The sequence below is a fragment of the Neofelis nebulosa genome, chromosome 3 (genome assembly GCF_028018385.1).
Source record: "Neofelis nebulosa isolate mNeoNeb1 chromosome 3, mNeoNeb1.pri, whole genome shotgun sequence".
NCBI classification, from domain to species: Eukaryota; Metazoa; Chordata; class Mammalia; order Carnivora; family Felidae; genus Neofelis; species Neofelis nebulosa.
In genome coordinates, this window is record NC_080784.1 from 48,266,135 (window position 1) to 48,289,785 (window position 23,651).

A 23,651-nucleotide genomic window follows, 5' to 3' on the forward strand; every position below is an offset into this window, starting at 1 on the left:
ATTTTTAAAATGCTTGTTTATTTTTGAAAGAGAGAGAGCACACAAGTGGGGGGAGGGTCAGAGAGAGGGAGACAAAGAATCCCAAATAGGCTCTAGGCTCTGAACTGTCAGCACATTTCCCAACTCATCAGAGGGGCTCAAATCCATGAACTGGGAGATCAACCATGAACACTCAACCAACTGAGCCACCCAAAGTGCCCCACCAAAATTTTCTATTTTTAACAAAAGGTGGAAAGCCACTGAAAGTGTTATCATTTGAAAGACTTTAAAAGTAGGTTTGTAAAATTCTGTTTCTCTGTTATCTAAATGAATATAGAATTTCTAGGAAACATAAATAGTATTTGGTGACAAACTATCAATTAATAAATTCATTTCCAAAGCCTCATTTCCAAATGTTCTGTATGTTGTAGAAGTTTATTTTTAAAATCACTTCTGTTTTCACTCCTTTTTAGAATGATGAGAAACATCTAATATTTTTCAAAATAACTGCTGGGAATCTAGTGGTTACTCTCTTGTCACTACAGAAAAGGTCAGCAAACTTGGAACCATCTTGTTCTTAGAAAAGAAAGATAGGATATTCATTTTTAAGTTTGACAAGTCTTCAGGTTACTTTGCTCAAGATAACCAAAGAATCTCCACATGGCTCAGAAAACATTCACTGTCATTTCCAAATGCATCACAAAATACTGTCAAGATTCTACAATAATTTAACAAGTATCTATTCTTTCATAAAATAAGATATATCAATGCAACATGCTGGTCAATGTCTCTGGTATAAGGTTCTCAACTTTTAAAGAGCTCAGTCTTGAAGGCTAGAGAAATAAACTTCCTATTGGTGGTTTCTCATTAAACTTACCCTGAAAAATTATTTGTATCCCCATCAAAACGGCTGCTCCTCAGTGATTACACTCACATAAATTCTCAACTATAAGCCATAAATCTATCTACTCTGATTCTCCATTAAGGGCTCATCGAAAGAAAAATTCAGTCCTTGTGGCAGATTTGCCCATGTTCCCCTATACTGTGACACTCTTCTCATCTAAAAGTGAGGTCTAGGTCCCCTTCCTTTCAATCCAGGTGGGCTGATGATGGCTTTAATCTATACAGTATGACAAAAGTGACTTCTGAGGTTAGGTCATAAAATTCTGTCTTCGGTGGGGTTCCTTTGTCTGATTCTCTTGGAACACTCACTCTCCAAGGGCTCCATCTTGGAATGCTTCCTCTCAGAACCTAGCTGCCTTATTGTGACAAGCTAAGCCACCCAAAGAGACCATGTGGAGGTGCTTCCAACATACCAGTCACATGAGTGTAGAAATATCCAGATGATTCCAGCCCCAACCATTCTTGTCATAAGTATTCCCAGTTGTCCCTGCTGAGGCCCCAGACATCATGAAGAAGAGACAAGCCACCCCTACTGCACCTTGCTCAGTTCCTGACCCAGAGAATCCAAGAGCATAATAAAATGGTGGTTGTATTATGCCACTAAATTGGGGATGGTTTATTATACAGTGGTCACTGGAACAGATCTTTATAGATTTCACTATCAGAACATAATCTAGGAATGCCTGGGAGGCTCAGTCGGTTAAGTGCCTGACTTCAGCTTGGGTCATGATCTCCTGGTTCATAAGTTTGAGCTCTACATTGGGCTCTGTGCTGTCAATGCAGAGCCTGCTTGGGATCTTCTGTCCCCATCTTTCTGCCCCACCCCTACTCATGCTGTCTCTCAAAAATAAGCAAACGTTAAAAAAAAAAAAAAAGAATATAATCTAACAAACAACATAAGTTCTGAGATGTTGAAACTTCTGTACTTTTACCTAACTATGAGACAAACTTCCCATGAGGTACAGTTTCTTCAAACACTTGTTCCTTGAAAGCTTCAGTATTTTTTACTATCTGCTTTCCAACAGTATTTGCCAGCAAAGGAATGCATTTCAATTGAATGTCATAATGTTTGGAGCATATTACGTGGCCATTTTTACCAGAGAAAGGGAAATAAACTTTTCTTCCAGTGGTATACAGCCAAATACCTTTGGCTTACAGAAGCCTCAAATAAGCTTCTAAGCATTCATCATCAAAAATAGTGAAGTTTTATGAAGTACTGGACTGAATGCTGATTTTAAACGTTCTGAGAGGGAAAAAATTGGAGGTCTGTTTTATAGTTCTGAAGGCTTGTTTTCTTATGAAAAGTTGGAACACATACTGTCAAAAATATGTAATTAACCTTCATACATCCATCACTCAACTTCAACAATTATCATCACAAGGCCTATCTTTCCTAATCGAGATCTCTCCAAACTTCCAGGGTATTCTGATGCTAATCCCAGACATCATATCATTTCCATAAGCATTTCTATATGCATCTCTAACACAGGGGTCAGCAAACTACAGGTTGCAGGTCAAATCCAGCCAGCTGCCTATTATAAATAAACTTTTATTGGAACACAGCCACACTCAACCATTCAGTCATGGTCTATGGATGCTTTCGCCGACAGAGTTGAGTAGTTGGGAGAGAATCTATGGCCCCAGCCTAAGTATGGTGAAGCCAAATTTTACTATCTGGCTCTTATTCAGGAAAAGCTTGCCAACCTCTGCTGTAAAAGATAAAGAATTTTTTTTAAAATAGTAACATAAACTGCCTTGCTCGTTATAATAGTTCCATACTTACATTGGTAATATGGTAATATGATCACGGTAATAGCTTCACACTATGATTGGGTAAGAGTTTTAGTACAAACTAAAAGGTAGAATTTATAATTAACTGCAGTCAAATCAGGGCACTTTAAAAGGATCTGTCAAACCGGATTTGATTGTTACTGTTTTTCCTCACAATATAGAAAACGGGGAGCATGCAGGGAGACCTGAAGAAGTGCATCTCTGCGGTTGTCTTCTGGTTTCATCTGTGCTTGCCTCATGAAGGCTTTTTTTTTTATGTTTTATTTGATATTTGAGAGAGAGAGAGAGGCAGAGAGCATGCAAGCAGGGGAGGGGCAGAAAGAGGGAGACACAGAATCTGGAGCAGGCTCCAGGCTCCGAGCTGTCGGCACAGAGCCCGACGTGGGGCTCGAACTCACGAGCAAGCAGTGAGATCATGACCTGAGCCGAAGTCTGATGCTCAATCAACTGAGCCACCCAGGCGCCCGAGGGCTATTTTCAATGTACAATTTGTTTGCAGAACAGCTAGGACCCATCTTACATAGACCAGTTAAAACCAAAACATCACTCAACAGCCCCCTGCAAGCCCTTTGCGTTGTGTTGACCCTACTTTTCCCAGCCTCTCATGCACCACGGGATGGTTCTGCCTGTAGCCTGAACATGCACATGTGTCAATTTGCATTTTACATATTTTAAAGGCTTTATGTCTTTTATTATTTTCTAGATACAAATTTAGATATTTGATGATGCTGAGTGCAGGCACCATGGATAATCACTAGTATTTTCTGTGTCTTTTTGTATACTTGAAACATTTCACAGAAAAACATTTTGCTCTGCACCCTCAAGAGATCCATATTGCAAACCCCACTTTGAAGGTCTGTGCAGGAATTTTATCACTCTATTCATTTACACTTAAAACATCTGCAGTGCCCAAGCAAATAGATCAATGAATTGATAAGCTACAGCTTGTGCTGTAAATTTAGTCTGTATATTCTGTGGTTGGATATAAATGGGCCCATGTTTCACTCCTCAAAATGTCACTACACCTTATAAATCACATGACCTAGTATGATTACGTTTTTCCCTGAACCAAATAAAAGATGACCCAGGTAAGCTTTATCTCAAACAATACAAAATGGTTTGGTTTTCTTCTGGGAAGTGTATTAAATTGAATGCTGGTATTAATTATAGCACAAAAAAAAAGTCACATTATTTTCAGATAAATTTGTGACAATTTTATACCACTGGAGTTGTTTCCAGTGGTATAAAAGAATAATATTGTTTACTCTCAATTTTCAAATGATAATGTTACAGGCTAGGACATTTGTTGACAGTCATAAGGCAAGTCAGTGGTTAAATATGGATCGTCCAGGAGGATGGGAAGAACTAAAAACATCAGTCACGTACTTCTCACACCTAAGGTCAGTTCACTTCTTTGGTTTGCGTTCTTACATCTACTCTACTATTAGAGAGGCTTAATATTCAAATGCTCTTTTAAAGCCTAAAGTCACAGTGTATAGATACAAAGCCATAGATTTGGAGTTTTGACACCATTAGGTTGAATGAAAAAGTCCATTATCAGTTAAAAAGAAAAATAATAATTTATTAACTATCTATGATGTGCTATACAAATAAATTTTAAAAAAAAAACAATCCCTTAAAGTTGCATACAAATTTACAGAAATAGGCACTCTATTAATTGCAACTTAATACAGCAAATGCCTATTTAAATACTGGCTTCAGAGAGGAGAGATTTATTCTGCTCAATGGAATCACTAGAAGAATCTCCAGTGGGTCCCACCTTTGAAATGGGCTTAGAAGACAAAGTAGGAGTTCAGCAGCCTGATAGAAAGGGCAGGCAAGTTGGTGTCCTGGAATATGCATAACTGCAGAGCTGTGAAAAGTTCATGGCATGTTTTTGTGATTGAAGTGTAAGGAACACAGTGGATCGTGCTGCCGGATGAAACTGGAAGAGGACACTAGGCCAAATTACATTATCAAGGAATGTGTACTTCAGCTTAAAGGCAACAGAACTGCAGTCAACTTGGGGAGAATAATAAAAATGAGGCTTTTAGAAATAGATTTCTGGGGCACCCAGGTGACTCAGTCAGTTAAGTGTCCAACTCTTGATTTCAGTTCAGGTCATGATGTCACAGTTCATGGGTTCAAGCCCCACGTCAGGCTCTGCGCTGACAGTGCGGAGCCTGCTTGGGGTTCTCTCTCTCCCTCTCTCTCTGTCCCTCCCCTACTCAAGCTGTCTCTCTCTCTCTCTCTCTCACAAAATAAACAAACTTAAAAATACTTTTAAAAATTTGAGAAGGAGATTTCTGGTAGAAAGATTAACTGGACTATGGGATGCAGGAAGGTAGCCCAATCTTGCTCTAGTACCTAGTATTACGAGATTCTACCTTGAATTTATGAAGCGATTGTTTTTCCTAGGTCTATAAATCACTTTGGCAAACAACACAGTTATTTTAAGCACTTTGCTGAGAAATGAAATTTCCAGATCAAGAAACCTTATACTGTGAGGGGAGCACCGTAGTGTGGAGCTGGGAAGCAAGCCACGGTGATTCCCAATCCCAGGAAGTAGCTGATTGTGGCTTTCCAATGAAGCCCTTCTTAATTCTTTCAATACAATCTTGGCTCCTCTGATTTGGGTAAAATTCTATTTCCTACCCAAGACAATGCTTTAAATTTAACTATGCTTGAAAGGGCACTTTTTTTTTTTTCCTTTTTATGCTGGTATCCCTGTGTTCAATAGTTAAGTAAGCTTTTAAATCATTTAAAATTGGACCTAATATAAAAGGCCAAATATTTAAGAAGCCAGGGCTGTCTACTAGGCAAATATTTACACAATCTTTAAAACATTCAATATTTATTCACCCAGCCTTAATTGTCGTTTCTAAGACATCAGTCAATGTAAATACATGCTAACTGGAAATAGGGGGCTAGAAATGGACTCCAGAAGAGAAACAGCTCTTATCCTGGTAACTCTTCTGGTTTTATTTCCCTGGAGTTCAATATATTACAACTTAAGTATTTTTTAATTTAAAAAGTTCCATTATAACCTCTTCATAGTTGCACCAACCCAGACCCTCCTCCCCCCAACCAGGACTGTTAAAATTTACTGTGCAGGTGCATCAGTTTAACATGGTACCACTGCCAACAATGATCCCCTTACATCACAAAGGAAATCTGGAGCGTTTTCAACATTGTACCTTGGAGATATTATTTGCACAGGTCAATAAAAAGAGATCAAGAAACCCAGGTAGCTATAATGAGCCCATTTTTATTTTTGCTAGCACTGGTTTTATTTAGTAGCATCAGATACATTCTTATAGAGATATATTTGGCTTCCAACACTGGGCCAGGGGGGCGGGGAGTAGCTGAAGAGCTTAATTAAAAACATCCTCCTTCCCAAACCTACCAGCAAAATCTAATTTCTTAACACTCCCTATTATATAGCACTAGAAAACAATAACACAGAGCACTTAGGATTGTTCCCATCAGAGTTAAGAAAATATGTCTGAAAAACATTTTCCCCCTGTAGTAAGAGCAGCAATCCATATTTTGCACCAGTAATAAGCCTACGCTAAACACACACACACACACACACACACACACACACACACACACACACACACACACGGGGGGGGGGGGTGTACGCGCAAGTCACTGTTAAGCCAGGTTCTATTTCCCTTAAAAGGAAGGGTACAGAGATGAGCAGAGAGAGCCCTCCACTGAGGAATAGCTCTGACTGGCTATAGCATAATAAACTGCTGTTTACCTTTTGGATTCTATTTATGCCACATGCACATTGTTCATCATTATTAAATGATCCTTTTTTATCTTTCCATGACAGTTACATATTTTAACAGGTGACAGTTTGCCTTTATAAGCAGCAAAACACTGGTTTATTAGTATGCTTGTGTGGCATAAAATAGAGTTCATTTTTTACTGAAATAACTGGAGGAAAGAAACATCAATTGTGCAGGGTTCTGAATAGCTCAATGGGTATAGAAGGTACTGGCAATAAATTAAGATAGGTTTGCTTTATTTATGAGTCTTAGGTATTCCTTCACAGTTGCTACTCTGCATGAATTTTAAGGGGCCCTTTGATGGGCAAGTCCATCTGAAACAGGATCATAAACTCTTACAGGGTTTCACAATTAATTGCTTCTCTGTAGTAAACTCAAGGAAGAGTATAATTCTACTACTCAGAACATTCTCCCTGTCCCCTGACTACGCTGAGAGTGAGAGAGAGAGAGAGAGAGAGAGAGACATTATGATACTAGTGAGTCACTGAAATAGCAAAGTATGTTCCTCATCAGCTTTAGATGTTAGCAAACCCCAACCCAACTCATTCTGGAAACAGCCAGTGATGTCCTGGGTGTATTCTTAGAATGAGGATCTGGGGCAGTCCCTTAGCCTGCTGACTTGTAGGGAATAAGCTTAGGAACTCCCTGAGCTTGCAGCAGTGGGTTAACAAGGCATAAAGAATTAGAAAGCCATAGGATGAACACAGCCAAGTTTGGGTAAACAAGATTAGTTAAACAGGGCAAAGGCCCCCAGTATAGGACAAAGGTATAGGATTAGGAAATCTCAAGATGAAAGGATCCAAGAGGAGGTAAACAAGGTTAGGTATTCAGGGCAGAAATGCCCCCCAACTTAGTACAATAGCAGAAAGCTGCTTTCACAGGAAAACAGGACTTTAGACCACAGCAGGGAGAAGTTGCCTAGAGTGGAGCTAATTAGCAAAATAAAGGTGCTCTGTTGACCCTCAGGAAGCATGCTCTTTCTTGTCCCCTAGACCAGTTCAGGTAAACAGAGGTGGCGCCCCACTTGCTGTAAACAATCTTCCCCCCAAGCACCAGAATTGTGTTTTGTCTTGACCCAAACCCCTAACACCGCATATCTACAAAACCCCCTTTTCCCATGCTCCATGAGTTTGATGTTAACGGTTTCACTGTCTCTTTTTGCACGCCCATCACCCTTATAAGCCTTCTGATACTAATAAAAACAGAGCAAGGACCGTTACTCAGGGGCTCCTGTCTCCTACCAGACATTGTCCTCTCTCACATTTTAATCCTGGGTCCCACTCTCTTGCTGGACTAGAGAGAACTCCAGACCCAGAGCCTATGACACTGACTGATGCTGTGGACCCCTGGGTACCCCAAGGAAGACACCATTCCTAGCAAATAGCATGTAAGAATCTCAACGGCCACAAACTTCATATGCCACTGTTTGCGTTTGTATTTAATAAACATAAATAAGTAAAAATCCTGCCTGCAAATAATACTTTGTTGTACGTGCTTTGGGAGAAGGCAAACAGCCCATCGAGCACAGAATGCCAACATTCAGCACTGCCAACGAAGCCAAGTTAGTAGATCATTTCTATAGCTGCACGTAGGAAGCATCTCATTGGGTAAAATATGGCCCTTTCGAATGATGGACGCACCAGAGGTGTCTCCCAAGCACAGGTGTGGTGCAGGGCGAAGATAATGGGCCTGGCTGGTAGCTTAGTTATTTGTTTCTCACCTGACAGGTGAACTGTTCTGTCTGCATTTTCGAGGAGACATAACTACACCTGTCACTCCGAAGGCAAAGCGCACTCAGGAATACCACTGCCAAATTCCTGATGGTTAGGATTTCATTCTCAGGGGTCAGGCATTTCACAAATCGATGCCGAGGAGGGAAGCGGTGTTTTTTTGTTTTTGTTTTTGTTTTTTTAATTAAAATCTTGAGGGACAACCATTTATTTTATCTTAGCAAGGGTTTGGCACAGACAGGGATAAGGGCTGTTTCTTCTCCAATAAGTTTAAAAGGGAAAAAGAAAAGAAAACCCCAGCCACAGAGAAAGCGGTCGTTAACTCTTCCAATATGCATTCCTCTCTCCTCCCTCTTCCTTACCTCCTCTACCTTTTCACCAGCATCCACACACCCGGGCCCGGAGGATATGTCTTATACATGTTTTCATTATAGCACTTAAAAAAAAAAAAAAAAAAAAAAAGATCAGTCAGCTTTTTGCACCCTTCTCTTGCGCTAAAGTTGCTTCTGCCCTTTGAAAATATGAAAGCCCTTGAGTGATTTTATATTTTCAAAGGGTAAAAGTGCTAAAGAGCACTTCTCGATTTCAGAGACGAGGAAAAAAGTAAATCAGTCTGCCTACAGTGTTCACTTGGAAAAGGCAAAAACGAACCACCGATGTGATGAGAAGTAGCTATGGAGCCTGGAGTTATAGAGAAAAAGCACTCAGGAGTCCAGGGCTGGAAAACAAAACACCAGCCATTGCCTCCGCTCATGCCTTTGTGGTGTCCGTTTCTAAAGGAAGCAACGCTTCCCTAACTACTATCGCAATGATGAACACCTGGCCAGTATTAACTCCCACCCTGGATGATGCTTCAGTGTGGGTAAAACCTGTGCCCAGTCCCTACACCCTCTCACCCTTACCCCCAGCCAGCTGCCGTCAACCACCTGCTCTCCTTATGAAGGCTCATCCCTGGTGTGCGGGTTGTCTTTCTGAAGTCCAGTCTTTCCTTAATACATGGCTTCTTCTCTCCACCTTCCCCATCCCACTATTAGACATGACTCTAGGGGCACCTGAGTGACTCAGTCAGTTCAGCACCCGACTCTTGATTTCGGCTCAGGTCATGATCCCACGGTTCATGGGATGGACCCCTGCCTGGTTCCACGCTGACATTGCAGAGCCTGCTTGGGATAATCTCTCTCCCTCTCTCCCTGCCCCTCCCCTGCTCTCTCTTCCTCTCTCTCTCTCTCTAAAATAAATTAAAAAAAGAAAGAAAGAAATTACTGGGGAGCCCAGGTGGCTCAGTCAGTTAAGCATCTGACTTGATTTTAGGTCAAGTCATGATGTTACAGTTCATGAGTTCAAGCTCCACACTGGGCTCCACAATGACAGTGTAGAGCTTACTTGGGATTCTCTCTCCCTCTCTGCCCCTCCCACGCACGTACTCCTGCGCTCGCTTGCTCTCTCTCCCTCTCTCTCAAAATAAGTAAACTTAAAAATATTTTTTAAGAAAAGGGGGCACCCAGGTGGTTCAGTCCGTTAAGTGTCCATGATCTTGTTCATGAGTTCAAGCCCCACGTCAGGCTCTGTGCTGACAGCTCAGAACCTGGAGCCGGCTTCTGCTTCTGTGTCTCCCTCTCTCTCTGCCCCTCCCCCACTCACCATCTGTCTCTCTCTCAAAAATAAACATAAAAAAATTTTTAATATTAAAAATTACTTACAGAGCTGGACTTCAGAACTTAACCTCTCAGAACAAACCAACAGTTACCTCTCCCAAGGACATTTGTGTTTTTCCTTTCTCTGTGAAATAAAGGTTTTGTCTTCTGTTAAATGCACAATCTCAGGCCTAGCCAGCAAGGGAGAAAAGTATTTCTTAGGGTAAGGAGTTTTGCTCTTATTTGTGCAGTGTTGACTGTCCTATCCCCTAAACATTCCTATCCAAAATTCATCACTAAGTTTGGGGATCATTTCCTCTGGGTAAACTCCCACTTCCAAGATTTGGACGGCTGAGGGAGGGGAGAGGAGGTTGCTCTCTGTGGGGCCAGAGCACCCTGTGATATCTCCTTCCCTGCATTTCCCACAATGCCTTGTAAGGTTTATTCTGGCATGTCCCTCAGTAGACTGTAAGATCCCTGATGGTAGTTGCAGCTTGTATTTCTAGAACCTAGTTTCTAACACAGTGACTCAAACACAGTAGAATGAAATATAACTTCGTATCAGAATGATTTTAAGTAGTTTGCATGTATTGATTAATCCGCAAAATATCTCCTTGCAGTAGGTACTATTACTTATCCCCATTTTACAGGTAAGGAGACAGAAACACAGAGGTGTTAAGCAATTTTCCTATGGCCACATAATTAGTGCTAAAAACTGAGTTCTAACTCAAATAGTCTGAGGTTATAGGAACTATTCTCCACTGCCTTTCAAAAATATATACACAATCAATATACTCAAATGTTTTTTGGAAGAAAAAAATTCAGATCATTTACAAGATGTTAAAGTAACTCGTTTCGGATCATACATCTTCCAATTTTATTTCCTTCTCTGCAATCTCTATTTCTTCCTTTTGAGGCTAAGTTAAAAAAAGGCCCTATAATCTGGCTAGCCCCATGCATGGATGTGTTAAATTCATGTTAATTCTCCTACCTAAATACCCATTAATGGGACTAAATCTCTTGGTGAGTCTCCGGCAATAAAAGCCCAGTTAGAAATGCAGGTAACTTATTTTTTACCTGAGGTGATTATTTGGCCTATAATTAATATTACCAACTATTATCAGTTCCTACATCAACTCATGCATAATCTTTGCCCAAAGCAAGGTCAGTCATACATAACACCGACTCCATGGCAGAAGGCTTACTGTTGCAATTTTTCCCTGATGTACAGGAAGCATAAGTTAGCCCCCGAAACAGCAAAGACCATACAAGTTACGGCCTGGTCACCAGCCAGTGCAAGACCAGTGAGGGGGACTCACTGGCTCACCAAAGCCCCAGAGAGCCAGAGTTCATCATTTCTGAGCTTGCTTCCTCCACTGTTTTACCACAGGGGAAAACAGAGCTGGTGTTCAAGGGCATTTACACATTAGGAAACATTGTAATCGATCAACTGCTGATACCAGAGACCACAGCCAAGGACAGAACCAAAGGATAGATTCCAACACACATTGGCTTAGGGAACCACGAGCAAACCTGGTAACTAAGGTGGCCGGGAAAGCCACTCTGGGGCACTTACTATAGCTGGGTCTAAAGGGAGTATTCTACCCAAAGAATCCTGGATACTCATGTGAATCTCCATTATAAAGTTGGAAGGCACCTTGGTATGACACAGAAAAGAATATATGAAATGGAGGTAAATGGACCTGTGCTTCAAATCCTCCCCTTCCACTACTACAGGTAAGGATGGCCTTGGGACAGAATATCCAAGTTTTAATTTCCTTATGTATAAGACAGATAATAATGCCTATCTTACACAGTTAGTGTAGGAAGTAAAGCATATGTATGTCAAGCATCTACCATGATGAATGGCACATAGCAGACATTCACATGGTCACATATAATTAGCAAGCCATAGCTCAGCACACAAATATTCATTGTAGCTGATAACTATCCATCCATTCATCTACTCGTTAATTCCTTGAATTACTAAAATGTGCCCAACAACAAGTATGCAATGATTCAGGAAACAACACGCCTGTCATCAAGGTGTTTTATAAAGAAACATAAACAGGCATTCAACTCACTACACAGATGACTTCCAGCTATGAAACTGATGCCATTACAGAGATGCACACATGGGGCAAACACTTTTGTAGATTAGGAATTGTAGAAGCTTTCATTCTGGAGGTGAGGACTTTAGCTAAGAGAGGTGCTGGTGGTGGTGAAGGAACAGATGAATTGAGAACATGTTAAGTCACACAGATTGCCAACAAATATGGTCTTCAGATTTTTATTTTCTGCATCTTAATTACTTCAGATGCATTTCATTAATAAATCAGTTTAAGAAGAAGGTGGGAAGGAGACTTGGCAAAGACTAACTGCTCTAATCTTAATTAATTTTGCCTATGAAAATTCCCTGTAATTGTTTGCTTCCATCCAAGAAAAAAAAAAATACAGAATAGGAGTGTATGTAATGATGATTGCTCTTGGCTAACTAGAGACGACTTCACCACAGCTGAGACAGCCTGCACCCACATATGAAAAGTAAATATTCTAAGTAAGTGTATCCCTACTTATCTAAGCCCACAATAGTTAGAATAGCTCATTCTAGCCGAGGTCTGATTCATTCTGATGCTGAGATGAAATCCGTACATGGTAACAGACCAGGTATAGAAAAACCCCTCTTCAGGGGCGCCTGGGTGGCTCAGTCGGTTAAGCGTCCAACTCTTGGTTTCGGCTCAGGTCATAATCTTGCCACATTCCTGGGTTCAAGCCCCGCATTGGGCTCTGTACTGACAGTGCAGAGCCTGCTTGGGATTCTCTGTCTCCCCCTCTCTCTGCCCCTCTCCCACTCACTCTGTCTCTCAAAAATAAAAATAAAAATAAATTAAAGAAAGAAGCGCATTCCTTCAAAGTTGTCTTGGGAGTATTCAAAAAAAAAAAAAAAAATGAACCAAAACAAGCATTCTGAATTTCAAAATGGTAACCACACACCATCCTCCTACTGAGAGATTAAAAAAAAAAAAAAAAAAAAAGACTGGGTGTCTTTTATCTAGTCAGCTCAATGAACTCAAAGAGCTACTATAGAAGTTCTCTGAAGAGCTCACTGCCAGCGGTCATGGGGCACTACAGCCACAATGGGTGCGACCACTAGCCCTGTGCGGTTGTTGAAAAATAACAAATATGTGCTATTTTCACACTTGTCCAAAGCACTGAAGAGATGTCACAGGGATATACTCAGAATCTGCTACCAAGAAGGTAACACTCTGAAAAAATAGAAGAACTCAAGTTTTTGGTTCATACCCAGATAATTTGTTGTTCCTCTCTCAAAATGGTAGAGACAAAGAGGAACCAATGGGGATGTACAGGCTAACAGAGTCACCGTGAGGAATATGGCTTCTACCTGGAGAACTCCTCTGAGTGGTTGGGTATCTCCTGGGATTTTCTATTCTCTATTTTCTATTCTCTCATACTTTCCTGTCTTTTCAAATTTCTTAGAATAAACACATAGTATTTTCCAAATGAAGGGAAAAAAAAGTACTTTCACCTAAAAGAACTACTTAGAGGAAATACAATTAAACTTCCCTGCGCTTAGTCGCATGAACTTAACCATTTAGCCTATTCATGACTTTTGGGACGGAAACAAGAATGCCAGCTCCTAAAACTCCCACTGCCAGGCCTGCTGGCTCACTGACTGGGCTTCCTGATGTTCTCCCATCTGGAAGCTCCCAGCAGTAAACAGTTGAGTGAAGGGGGCACTGAGAGTTCACCTCAATGACTTGCATCAAAGAGCAAGTCGGGATGCTTCCTCCAGAACTGTAACCATCACAGGGCCTTGGGCCAAAGAGTTATTATGTATAGCTGGTACCCTCTTATCTCCAGTCTTTTTCCTATCATTTCCCGTTTTTGAACCCTCAACTCAAATACCCAGGATCCTTAAGTTCTCTTCTGATAAAACAAATTCCCAACTATCCAGGCTCATTCAATCAGAAAACCAGCATGCTTTCAACCTAGCAAAACTTCCCTAACATGGGACCACTAAACACTTGTTCCAAGTTCTTTGGCTAATTTAGGCTACCAAGATAACAGCGAATATTGTGGAAGTGTGTTATCATTCCCATAGGTTTTGTATTTTATTAGATGGGGTAGTACAATGATTTCACCAAAACACATTATACACCTAAATAGTGGTTTTGCAGTTAAAACACCTTAAAACCCAACTTATACCAAACACGGCCCTGTGCCAGGTGTTGAGAAGGTACACTAAAACAAAAAATTATCTCTGACCTTGGGTGGGAAAAATCAGGAGCGAGAAACACTTATAAAAAAAGAACTAGAACATGGTATGATTGGTGCAGCACCAGAAGTGATGTCAAGGTATGGAAATACAGCATTCAACAAGAAGAATTTAACCTCTAGGAGGGGGGAAGATTCGAGGATAGTGGTCTGTAAAGGCAGATTTGTTCAACAAGGGGCAGGAACAATGGCACAGAGATGTGAGTCCACACAGCATGCTAGGGAAATACCCAGTGTCTGGATGTGAAGTGAATGTCATTGTTGGCAATGGACTCAACCAGTCTAAGAATCTCGAACCTGCCACATACATCTCTTTACCTTGATCGCAGTATCTTCACATTAGTTCATACTTCTGGACAATGTCTAATAGGTTAGTTCTTTGCCTGTGGAATGGATAATGAAAGGTGTTCTGGAATAAGCTCAAGAAAAAAATAGGGTCAGGGACCACCTGACCGTCTAAGATTTGTGTGGTCCACAAATCTTAGTCATCATGGGGAGGATAATACAATGAGATTAACTGGATAATCTCCTACAGCCCTTCATTTACAAATCCCAGTTTCATTCAATGGTTTATCAAATATCTATTCAGTAAAAGAACATATTCCGTCCAAAGGTATGAAAGATGATTAAAACACCATGCCTGTTTTCAGAAGTTTCCACATAACAGGGAGCAAGAGAGAAATAAATATACCTAAAACAATACTCAAGGCAACATTGCAGAAGTGTAAGCACAAAATGCACAAGACAAAGGAAGTTGTGGGGTAGTTTTGAGGCACAGAAAGGAGTCTACTTAAGTAGAAGGTACACGAAGAAACAGTAGGAATTAAAAACAAACAAAAAACCCTACAAAGGTTTGCTGGAAGTGTTCTGAAGAACATTTTATGCCACACTAAACAATGTCCATGTAGGTATGAAATGTTCATACAGGGGCACCTGGGAGGCTGAGTCAGTTGACTGTCTGACTTGAGCTCAGGTCATGATCTCAAGGTTCATGGGTTCAAGCCCCACACTGGGCTCACCATTATAAGCCCTGATTCCACTCTGCATCCTCTGTCCCCCTCTCTCTCTGCCCCTCCTCTGCTCACACTCGCTCTTTCAAAAATAAATAGACATTAAAAAAAAATGGAAATGTTCATACATTACAAAGGTGACATCACAGATCATCAGAGAAAGAAGAGGGACTTCTCAGTAAATGGTTCTGGGACAACTGGTTATTCACATGAAAGAAAGAAGTGAAACTTCCAACTCAAACTCTATGCAGAAAAATATGAAATGTATTCTAGGTGGATTAAAGGCCAAAATAGGAAAGATCAAATTATACAATTTAGAATATAGGAGAATATTCAATTGCATTTAGGAAGGATTTCCTAAGCACAACACCAAAGAGCTAAGCATAAAATGGTAACACTAAAATTGAAACTTAAGTTCATGAGAAAATAAGGTAAAATATCCAAGTCATCAAGAAATACTGTAAAGTAAAACAATAAATAAAAATAAAACACTAGGAGAAATATCAAGCACACCTAACACATTAAGGCTTCTATAAAATATTTTTGACACATATATACTTAAAGCTACTATAATTCAATAAGATAATAAAAAATGAACAAAATACTTGAGTGTTTCACAGAAGAAATACAATTGGCAACGAGGTATATGAAAAAAATGTTTTAATTTCATTAGTAATCAGAAATATGGAAATTAAGTCCATGCAGAGATCATCACGTTCAAACCACGAAAAAGCAGCAGAAACCTCCAGGCCCAGAAACACCAAATGTCGGCCAACGTGAAATGACGAGAGCTTATAAATTGCTGAAAATGATTTGGCGCCATCTGGAATATTCAACATGCTGGTGTTCGAGGTCTCAGAACTGTCTTAGGTATGTAAGAAACACTTGAAAATGGGTACCATTAGACACTCGTAACAACGCTCCTAGTTAGCACTTTTTGGAACAGAAAAAAATCTGAACAAACCCAAATTTCACCGACAGCAACGTAATTATGGTTGAGTCACACCACTGAATATTGTATCTGAGGGAAGTGAATCAACAACGGCACATGTTAATAACAGAGATAGAACACAATCTTGGTCGTGACAAGCAACAACTGCTGAGAAATACGTAGACTCTAATTTAAATACATCTCCAAAGGAAGTAAAAGTAAACTGTGTAGAAGTACATACATATTTGTTTAAACGGTTTGTTAAAAACAAGGAAATGACGAGCGCAGAATGTGAGCATGATTACTTCTAAAGGAGAATCGCAGCGGTGCACTACGGGAGAAACGCACCAGAGTCAAGTGTTGAGAATGCTCCACTTCTTACGTGCGGTGGTTAAGCACACAAATACCCATTTTAGTTTCATGTTTAAAAAACTACTTATTCATCCGCAACAATACCATCACAAAATGTCTTACAGTTTGGATTTGATTTCACAGACAAATAAGAAACCGCTGGCAGTTGTAAACAGGGCAGTAGTGTTAGAAACCCTTGTGGGGCACCTGGGTGGCTCAGTGGGTCAAGTGTCTGACTTTGGCTCAGGTCATGATCTCAAGGTTCATGGGTTTGAGTGCCGTGTCGGCCTCTGTGCTGACAGCTCAGAGCCTGGAGCCTGCTTAGGATTCCATGTCTCCCTCCCTCTCTGCCCCGTCCCGGCTCACACAGTCTCTTTCCTCAAACACAGGTGAACACTGAAGAAAATTAAATAAGGAAGGAAGGAAGAAAGGAAAGAGAGAAAGAAAGAGAGAGAAAGATAGAAAGAAAAACTCTTGCCATGGCTGCGGCAACGATGTCCCCACCTACCCCTCTTGGTCAGCAACACTGCTGGTACCCGGGACCCTGCCCGACACTATAGGAAGGCTCTACACTGCTTCTATCCTTCAGACATGAAGACCAGGATGATGACATTAATCCACTCGGAAAGATCAATACTTATCATTTACATCCTGGGCCTAGAAGCTGGATGATGTGTTAAGAGGATAGGAATCTACATCTGTGGGTCCTGGGCTTGTGTCCAGAAGGGAAACATGGTACAACCTCCAAACCTGGGTTCTTAGAAGTCTCCAGCCCTTATACATAACCACTGTCAACGATTCTCATTCCTTTTAGTAATACCTCAGCTGTTCCCAAGCAGGAGACGTCTAGCCCCCAAAGGCTGAAATGTTTTGTGCCATCATCCAATTTCACTCATCCAAGTCACCTGGGACACCATGTGGAAGGAGGAGGCCTAACATGGAAGCGGAAGCAAACTAGGATCAGTCACCTTCGATCCCTTACTTTTGCGAGGACAGTGATTTTCAAATTACCTTGCTAAATTTCAAAACACGATCAGAATCTACATTTATACACAATCGGCGCACCCATTAAATCAACGGTTCTCAATCTTATGTTCTCAAGCTGAGAATCTCCTGGGGAACTTAAAGAAATACCAGTGGGTCATCCCCCAGGGGATTCCGATGTGCTTGCTCCGAGTAGAGGCCCTGCCAACAGCGGAGAACATCAGAATTACACTGTTGATCCTCATCATTTAAATCACACACGTAGATTCCTACACACCCAGGTCACGCTACACATTTGGTGCTCATCTTTCGATCTATTGTGTTTCAATAAAACCACTTAAACATACTTTAAACTGTTAAACATCACTTTTCAGCTCAAAAAAAGAGTTAATGGCCACACACATTCTAAGTACCTGCATATGATGGTCTCCCCCATCCTGGCTGACAATGCTAGAGATGTTCGACTTTCTGCTGAGTTTGGGGAGGGGGGTGGGAATGGCGCCAGGTGATGACCAGCCATTTGCACATCCAAAACCCGACCACCATTTCCAGGAGCAAGATCCTTCACTGATTATTACTAAAAATAATCAAACCCCGAAAGCTCTGACACCTAATCTCCAAGAATCAGAAGTCTTCAACACCCTACGTGTTTAACACTTTTCCAGCGAGCTGGCTTTGCCATGAATCATCATCAAGATCCAGTCACCGGAGTTTCCAAGCTCCAACTTAACCACAGGGTTTGCTTTTTGCAAGTTCTCGTGGCCTTCAGAGGGGCAGAATTCACTTTAAAATAAGGAACAATAGGGGCTGCATGAGAAGAAGCAACTGAAGCTTTTAAAATTACATCCAGTCACTGACTCTGAATGTAGATTTATAGCCTTTTGAGGGTATCACCAGCATACTGTTGCCAGCATCGAAAGCCTTGTAAGAAGCAGCACCAGTTAAACGCTTATGCACATTTGAAATCTGCTCCAGCTTGTGTCCTCAGTGTGTCCACCATCATGAGCAATTGAATAACACCACCTAACAGGCCCAGCTGACCATTCAAATTGGAAAGGGTTCCCTTCTCACCACACCTGAATACACAGATTTAAACACGGAAAAATGCAAGTTGGAAATAATTTACTTGCCCAGGTAAGTAGGTATGTGGCAAATACCATTCTAAAACTGTATCCTTTGGGTAAAGTATAATGCACGGCACTAACATCACATAGTGTTAGTGGAAATAAAGTTAATATACTCTTTCCTATGTACAGGTTTTTTAAATAATTACACTTAACAAGTATTTAGGATGTACTGGTGTTTGTAGTAGAGTCTTAATGCTAGTTCAGTATGTGTTCGTTCATACTGCACACATTTAGTACAAGGATGCAGAAGTAATTGGGACAAAAGCTTAAGACTCACTCCAGAGGGGCGCCTGGGTGGCTCAGTCGGTTGAGCATCCGACTTCGGCTCAGGTCATGATCTCGCGGTTTGTGAGTTCTAGCTCCGCGTCAGGCTCTGTGCTGACAGCTTGGACCCTGAAGCCTGCTTCAGATTCTGTGTTTCCTCTCTCTGCCCCTCCCCTGCTCATGCTCTCTCTCAAAAATAAATAAATGTTAAAAGAAAAAAATTAAAAAAAAAACACTCCAGATTTCATCCCAACACAAATCTATAATGTAGACCCCTTTTACAAAATTAATTAGCTCTGCTACACTGAACTAGCTTGAGTGCCTCAAATCAAAACCCCAACATTCAATGATTAAGAACTAAGCCAAGAAATCTCTATTATTTCAAAGGTATTTAGAAAAATGTAAACATTTTAAATAAAACGAAAACATCCTTTAACAGAGAAAAACAATGATCAATAGTCTTTAGTCTTCTGGTATCATTTCTTTTGAATTTCTTTGTGCCTCTATTGATTATGTTTGTTATTAGAGGCCTGGAAAGGAAAAGAGGGAAGAGTGACATTGAGAGAAGATCTGGATTCATGGGCAGGCACCGACAGAAATGACCTACAGAAGCCAAGAAAGCTACATTGCTTCTCTAGACTTTGGTTGTTCATGTTAAGATGTGGGTCTTACCCTAAAAATATTAGGATTCTCTTCAGCAACATAATTGTACAATTTTCCTCTACAAATGGGAAACAAATACATAGAAACTCAGTGATCAAATCAGTGTTCATCAAATGTTAAACGGAAGGCCACATAGATGCTATCTTCTGCTTTTAGACAATGCCCCTCCACAAAGCTAGAAGCTTTAGAAGCACAGCACAAAGACAAGTATTGAAAACGAGGATTGACCAGCTCCCAGATCTGTTAAATCTCTTTACAAAATGCACCAAAGTCACGGAGGCAAACTTGAAAGCGGAGTGTTCTAACACACAGTGAGTTTTATCACGAGTGTGTTATTAACACAGTGTTCGGAGACTTCTAATATAGAGACAGAAAATATCATAAGTCTGGTTTCTATTAGAAAGGGAAAGTAAGCATCCATGGGCCCCACACCCAAGTGAGCAAACATGAGCTATGGCGGAGAAGGGGCGTCCTATTCATACTGAGGATGAAAGGTACTGAAAACAAAGCAGAGCATCACAGAATGTGAGAGCATGCAGGAGCTTTAAAGACAATTTAGGCATTTCTTCTCACATTAGGAATAAAAACAACCAGGGGCACCGGGGTGGCTCAGTTAAGTGTCTGTCCTACTCTTGATCTTGGCTCAGGTCATGATCTCATGGTTTGAGTTCGAGTCCCCCACAGGGCTCTGCACTGAAAGCACAGAGCTGCTTGGGATTTCTCTCTCCCTCTCTGACTTGTGCGCTCTTTCTCTCTCAAAAAAGAAAAGAAAAAAATAATTTAGTCCTTTCTTCTCACTTTATGAATAAAAAGAACCAGGAGCACCTGGATGGCTCAGTCGGTTAAGCATGAGACTCTTGAAAAGGCTCAGGTTATGATCTGTTGGTGAGATGTAGCCTCCAACCCCAAGTCAGGCTCCACATTATAGGCGTACATATTCATTCATTCATATTCTCTCTCTCTCTCTCTCTCTCTCTCTCTCTCTCTCTCTCTCTCTCTCTCTCTCTCCCGCCTCCCTCCCTCTCCTATCTTCTCTTTCTCAAAAAAAAAAAAAAAAAGACAAAATAATAGACAAGACAGATAGATACAAAGTATCAGAGAACAAAGTAATAGGTTGAAGGACACGTGGTCTCGAACTCCCCAGGCTCACCACACTGCTTAAATGAGAAGGGAATTTCTGAGAAGGGAGTGACTTTGAGGAAGAAACAAAGATTTGGGGGTTAAATGAGAGATACCATGGAGAAAGAGAGAAATGGGAATATGTGAATTAAGAAGCTGACTTTCAAGTCAAAATGGTATCCACATCTCAAGTGTGTTATTAATGCCTTTTAAATTAATAGTGTAGAACTTTAATGATCTAAGTTTGCTATAATGATGATATATGACATTCTACTAATATATAATACATACACAGATACCCATGCATTAAAGCACTTATCACCTTCACAACTGTTAATAATGGGCTCTACAGGTGATGGTCTTTTCTGCTGCAGGATGTGATACGATACAGCTGTCTTTTCACACTGCCATTGCAGAGGCTGAAATGCATCTCAAGCTGTCTGCTAAATTTGAGAAAATATCAAATGGGTTGTGTGTTTTCTTGCTTTCTTTTTGCCCCAATGTAAAAAAAAAAAAATTAATGACACATTTTTTTCAGCTTTACATCCTTAAAGCAAACCCCAGAAACACTTACATCCCACCCACATACCTCACCTGGACAAAACCTGTGAATCTCCTGATTGTTTTTGGTTTTGTCTTAAGGAAAACAACTTTGGAAATCTGATGCAGGCTACTGGCAATCAGTGTAGCTTCTGGCCCCAAGACTGAAGGGGATACAAGGGCTGTCGATTTAGATGCAGTCAACTCCTCCCAGCCCCTTTCAAAGGGCTTATCACACACTTAAAATTTGCCTGGCAAAGAATCTTATTTGATGGTCTGTATTTTTTCCGAATCTCTTTCTAAGATAGGTTGGATAATTTTGTTTTAATGTTTATTTTAGAAAGAGCGAGGGTGAGTGCAAGTGGGGCAGGGGCAGGGAGACACAGAACCTGAAGCAGGCTCTATGCCATCAACACAAAGCCCAACACAGGGCTCGATCTCACGAACCCCGAGATCATGACCTGAGCTGAAGTCAGACTCTGACTCAGCCACCCCAAATAGGTTGGATAATTCTCAAAGACATAATGAAAACTGTTATTGGAAGTCCGTTTGCACTGAGCCATGGCAATACTTCCAAACACAAATTTAAAGACTTTAATCTTGTTTTACAAGTGTACACATAAAGAAAAAATAAAGCACAGGCAAAATTAATAATGAAGACAAGGCAGAGGGGTGCCTGGGTGGCTCAGTCAGTTAAGCGACTGACTCTTGATCTCGCAGTTGGTGAAATTGAGCCCCATGCTGGGCTGTGCACTGACAGCACGGAGCCCGCTTTTGATTCTCTCCCTCTCTCTCTCAAAATAAAAAATAAACTTAAAAAAAAAATAAAGACAAGGTATTTAGAAAGCCATGCAGACTGAGGAGCTAGTATTCTATTTCTAAAAACTGTCTGGTTTGTAATGGCATCTTTAAAAATAAAGCCGGAGAACTAATTTGTGATTTTACTTACTTTAATGAACACTTTAATTCCTTTGATTAAGAAAATATTATTGCTTAGCAAGTTCCTCCGAATGTTTGACATACAGCTTATTCCATACCACAGTCTGCCATGAGAGATCTAGTCACAGTTTTACTTCCCTCCAATCACTTCCGACACATTTCCCACATAGGGGCATCTCTGCTTATAACCATGAGAACATAATACCAACAGACCAAGAAGGCAACACAGGTATCACTCAAAATTTTTATTCAGTTACTCTCCTCCATCACACGTGCTCACGCATCCAGAGCCTGGTCTCAAATATAATGTGAGCAAAATGCTTTATCACTCAGCTCAGGTCTAATGACTCTATCGGGCCAGAAAACAGAAGTACATGGTAAATAAGTCCAAAACCCAGAAGCCATTTGGAGACTCAGCTTTGAGTCCTGGTACTCCTTATTGCTGCCTGTGTCGCCTTGGTTGAAAAATCTCTACATCTAATTTTATCATCTGTTCGATATCAGGGTGGAGGTGAAAATACAAAGCAATCATACTTGTGAACATACCTTAAAAGTATCAAGTTCCATGCAAATGAATTATTACTCATAACAGCCATCCATGATAGTGTCCTTCTTCTACTTAACCATCTTCCTAGAATAGGCTATCTAGTAATGTAGGCTTTGGGGTGCCTGGGTGGGTCCATCGGTTAAGTGTCCAACTTTGGCTCAAGTCATGACCTCACACTGTGTGAGTTTGAGCCCTGCATCAGGCTCTGTGCTGACAGCTCAGAGACTGGGGCCTGCTTCGGACTCTGTGTCTCCCTCTCTGTCCCTCCCCTAGGACATTCTCTCCCTCACTCTCAAAAATAAATAAAACATTAAAACATTAAAAAAAAAAAAAAAAAGGAATATAGGCTTTACAATCTATTAAGGAAAAAAATATAGGGGTGCCTGGGTGGCTCAGTTGGTTAAACGTCTGACTCTTGATTTCAGCTCAAGTCATGATCTCAGGGCTGGTAGATTCGAGCCCCACACTGGGCTGCAAGCTGAGAGCACAGAGCCTGCTTGGGATTCTCTCTCCCCTTCTCTCTGCCCCTCCCCTGCTTGCTCACGCTCTCAAAATAAAAAAATAAAATAAACTTAAAAAAATACATACATAACTATCTTATAATTCTTTAATTCTTCCTCTGGCAATTAAATTTCCCCGAGTATTTTATCACAGGATCAAATACGTTTCAGAAAGTTTAGTCTCAGCAGTATTTATACCTTACATTATAAAGCTGGAGTAAAAAATACTAGTTGGTGGGAGCCTGGGTGGCTCAGTCAGTTAAGCATCCAACTCTTGGTTTTGGCTCAGGTCATGATCTCACAGTTCATGAGTTCGAGCCCCTCATCAGCCTCTGTGCTGATAGCATGGAGACTGCTTGAGATTCTCTCTCCCTCCTTCTCTCTGACCCTTCCCCACTTGTGTTTGTACGCTCTCTCAAAATAAACAAACTAAAAAAAAAAAAAAATACTAGTTGGCATATGCTATTGGACAAGAAGTATCAGGTACTGGGTAAGAGTTAATAGTAAGCACAATGGATCCTGTCAGGTGCAGAGAACTATCTTGCA

The 23,651-nt window shown here is 40.8% G+C and overlaps 1 protein-coding gene across 9 annotated transcripts in view; it reads right to left on the reverse strand.

Moving 5' to 3' along the window:
• Window positions 1–23,651, reverse strand: part of UNC5D (unc-5 netrin receptor D) — a 574,077-nt gene that overhangs the window by 543,246 nt on the left and 7,180 nt on the right. Inside the window, exons 1-3 of one of the 9 annotated variants that reach the window (XM_058720722.1) lie at window positions 22,605–22,713; window positions 9,901–9,979; window positions 8,563–8,636 (exon numbers count right to left, since the gene is read on the reverse strand). The exons of 7 other annotated variants lie outside the window; for them this stretch is intronic. The gene's annotated coding sequence lies outside the window, so the exon portion shown is untranslated. Of the gene's footprint in view, window positions 1–8,562; window positions 8,637–9,900; window positions 9,980–22,604; window positions 22,714–23,651 lie in introns of those variants that run through there. One more of the 9 variants, XM_058720724.1, reaches the window with a different exon arrangement.